At 49.7% G+C, this 3,713-nt stretch overlaps 1 protein-coding gene across 1 annotated transcript in view; it reads right to left on the bottom strand.

Annotated features, from left to right (window-relative positions):
* Positions 1–213: 213 nt before the first annotated feature.
* The window catches only part of vps9d1 (VPS9 domain containing 1), a 36,726-nt gene continuing 33,226 nt past the window's right edge, over positions 214–3,713 (bottom strand). The window contains exon 15 of the mRNA XM_008293569.1: positions 214–3,581. The gene's annotated coding sequence lies outside the window, so the exon portion shown is untranslated. The remainder of the gene's footprint in view (positions 3,582–3,713) is intronic.

The raw sequence follows: 3,713 nt of genomic DNA, 5'->3' as shown, positions 1-3,713 counted from the left end.
TTGATTGGAGCGCTGTTCCTGTAAACACCACCTCTACAGACCGGTCGCTACCGTCAAACCTCCTCCAGCTCTGTCACATCCAGTTTCAGAAAAGCCAAAATGACAACGGTCAAGTTCCAAAGCTCAGAGCGGCGGCGGCAGCACGGTGGCAGCGTCCTCCTTTGTAGGAGGTTTATGGCTGAACTAGTGAATGAGACCACAGCACACATCTGAAACGAGTTAAACATCTCTCCGTTCTCTTTATTAGCTCGTCTCTCAAACTCACATTCATCAGTTTCAGGCATTCACATTTCAGTTTAATAACCCAGTGACATCCGGCTCCCCAAAGCACAATGAACAATCAGCCTGTGCATGAGCGTCGTGGCCGAATCCACGGCGCTGAACATCACAGCTCGCTGCTGATCACAGGCATCATACAGGCATGGATCTGGTTTTGGTTCGCAGAATGCAACGAGTAGCAACAAACCCAGAAAGCTTCTAAGACATCTTTTCACATCTTTTGGACTCAATACAAAATTAAAAAATATATTTTAAACAGTAAATCCAAACAGGCAAGCAACGCAAATAAAACATTGGATCTGAGTGGAGGCTTCTGTCGCAGGCTGCTTCTGGTTCGTCTTTGAAACCTTTTACTCGCCGCCGAGGCGTTCTGTGGTTTCACATGTCTGAATCAGGAGCTACTGGTTCCCATTAATCCCAGCACTTAGCAACCTGCTCGACATTAACATCGCTTCACCGCCACCTTCAGTCGAACGACGACGAACCGCATTTTAAATCAACGTCGAGGTTCTGTCACCAACTGGGAACTGAAACCAGAGCGTGTTCCCAGTTGACCGTGGTGGGATCAGTGGAAACCAACGGCGACCGAATGGGAATGACAAAATGGTGACGTAACCATGATGTGCAGGTGATGGGCTGAAAACACACCTTTCCAGGTAGGGGCGGACGGACAAAGTGAAAATGATTCAAATAAAATGTTTTCAAAAGCACGACTCAGATTGTGGTCGCTATGTGCAGGTATGTGTTTTCCAGGTGGAGGAGCTGCTGACCTAGCCTAGCCTAGCACTAACCCACCTGGTGTTCTGAGCGGCCTCTCTTAACGAAGCCGTCATCCATCTCAGACAGCAGCTGCTGACATTCGTCCATCTCCTGCTCTCCAAACTGTCCGTGTGCTGCCGTACTGAGCTCACCGTGGCTGCAGAGAACATGAAGTCCATCCGTGATAAGATGACTAACGTCGCCAGCTGCTGTCCAAGAAAGTGAAGCTGGACTTCGACACAAGAGACTCGTAGACATGCAGCAGAATGAAACCAACAACAGACCTCAACATTCACAGCAACACCACCAGAACTGCTCCCCACCCGCTGTGGAGGAGGAACCTTTCTTCCCTGACCGAGGTTCTACAGGACAGTTTCTGAGGTTGGACATGCCCTGAAAAGACACTCAGGCTCCTGCAGCTGAAATCAGCCTCATGGAAAATTCGGCCAGCGTACGAAACCTCTACTGGTCCATTTTCCACAGGCTCATAGAACTGGTTCACAATCTCAGCGCTGCCGCTGAAGCTGTGGGATCAGCTGCACTGTAACGGAAACAGAACGGCTAAAAGGCTCGACCCGGGGGCTGCTCCTGAACACTTTGACACCACTTCCTGCAGTGGAAAGACGCCTGTTGACAAGTCACTAAGAGTCCTCCAGGTCTCCGTCAGACCCACGCCTCACTGGTCCCATCGGCTGGAGAAGCAGGTGAACAACAGCGACCCGGAGCCTTCTGACTTAGTGGACGAGGAACTACAGCGACAGCAGCAACATCCTGAATGAACCGTCAACACGGTGGAGCTACAAGTCGCTTCTCCAGGTGCAACGTTCTGCAGAGATCTGTAAGTCGGGCCTTTAGCCAAATCACTGGTGTGACCATCCGCCCACCCCGACCTCCACTCTAACATCTGCATATATAAAACTAAACAGCCTCCATAGAAAAGCATCAAAAATCCCTTTAATACCAAAGATCTGGATCTCTAACATCGAGGTTCTGCACAAGGAAAGGCATGAGAAGAGTTGGCATAAAAAAAAACAGAAGTTCAAGCTAAAAACTGCAGAGAAGAGAACAAAAACAACTCAAGGATTCAAAATCAAAAGACGACGGTCACATGCGCCTGCAGTCCCCGTGGCAACACCCTGAAATCAGTGGACCGGACTGACACAGTGGACCGGTCCAGCAGAACGAGCTGCTGGCTGACGGAGAGTCTGCAGCCGGCAGCGAGTCCACCTGAACCCAACACCCACAGTGCATCAGTCTAATCCAGTTGGTGGTTTTTATCTTTAAAACATGCCTGCGCCGATTCATAAAGTGACTTTTTAAAAAATAAAATCTAAAATTCAGCTTCCCTTCCTGCAACAATGAAACGCTGTCACCACAGCCTGAAGGAGATAAATACCAGCTGTACAGCCTCAGTAGTGCTTCTTCATCACAGGTCTGACTCATAAAGAAGGACACAGCTCTACAGTCCCTCACTGCTGGACCTTCCCTCTGTGGAGCCCCATGGGACAGGACTTTAACAGTACCTGCGCTGGTCGCTCATTTCAATCCAGTCTGCTGTGTGTGAGCATTCTGCAGGCCGTCTGGTAACAAAGCCCACCACAGCCTTGTACTGCAGTGGGCACATCTGTCCTCCTGTGTTCTATCAGCTCAACTGGACGAAGTTAAACGTCTCCTCCTTCTTAGGAACCAATGTGACAACAGAGCTGATTACCTGTTCTCTTGAAGGCCAGGTTCTACCCTGGTTCTGGTCACAGATGGCACCAATGAAGCCCAATCATCCGTTAGTGGCTCTTCGTTGTAATCCAACCATAGACGTAGAGTTGAATGTCAGCGGATTAGTGAGACGCCAAAGAAGACTTCAGATGTGAGGTCTGCAGCTCTCTTCACTCCCTCACTAGATTTATGGATGTTCATCTGCTTTGTGTCCTCGATGTTTATTCCTGTAGTTTAGATCCAGTCCACAACAATAAATAACCAGAAACCACAAAGAATATTTCATCCTGGACCTCTGTAATCCTGTCTGAATGGGGCGTCAGCATCCCTGTAATCAATGGCTTCACTTCTGAATGTTCCCTAAAGACACATTCATGGTTTCTCACAGCCAGTGATGACAGACATGCTGCTGTAGCTGTCACCCGGCAGGAAACAGGGATCATGGAGAGCATTTCAGACATGAGAAGTGCCACCAAGAGCTGTGGAGCTGATGAAACACCAGAGCATGCTCCTCCACAGCGTCCAGTGGTCATCAGAGGTGACAGGAACGTTTGGATCTGCTGTCTGACAGGGGGCATGTGGCCGGAGCAGCCTGGGCGGAGCGTGGAGCCACATGAGGACAACTCCAGCGTTACAGAACACAGCCAAGCCCGGCTTGGTCCCACGCTGCTGTTAGAAATGTCTCATAGGCACTAGCTCAGTTCCTCTGCTGGGAACAGAGCAGAAGGAAGTCCTTGGTTACATAGAAAGTACGTCTGTAGCAGACAACATGCAGAAGCTGCAGATGAGCTGTGGTTCCTCAGCTGTGGAGCTGACCGCCGTGCAGCAGCCTGAAACACGAAACAGAAGACGTTATGTCACTGGCACGCCATGTCCTCGACAGGTAGTCAGCCATGGTAACAGCCAATCAGCTAATAGATGAAATCTGTCTGTCCATCCATCCATCCATCCATCCATCCATC

The sequence above is a fragment of the Stegastes partitus genome, unplaced genomic scaffold (genome assembly GCF_000690725.1).
Source record: "Stegastes partitus isolate 25-593 unplaced genomic scaffold, Stegastes_partitus-1.0.2 Scaffold895, whole genome shotgun sequence".
Taxonomy (NCBI): Eukaryota; Metazoa; Chordata; class Actinopteri; family Pomacentridae; genus Stegastes; species Stegastes partitus.
Note: the sequence above shows the minus strand (reverse complement) of the source record. Positions and strands in the feature narration are given on the sequence as shown.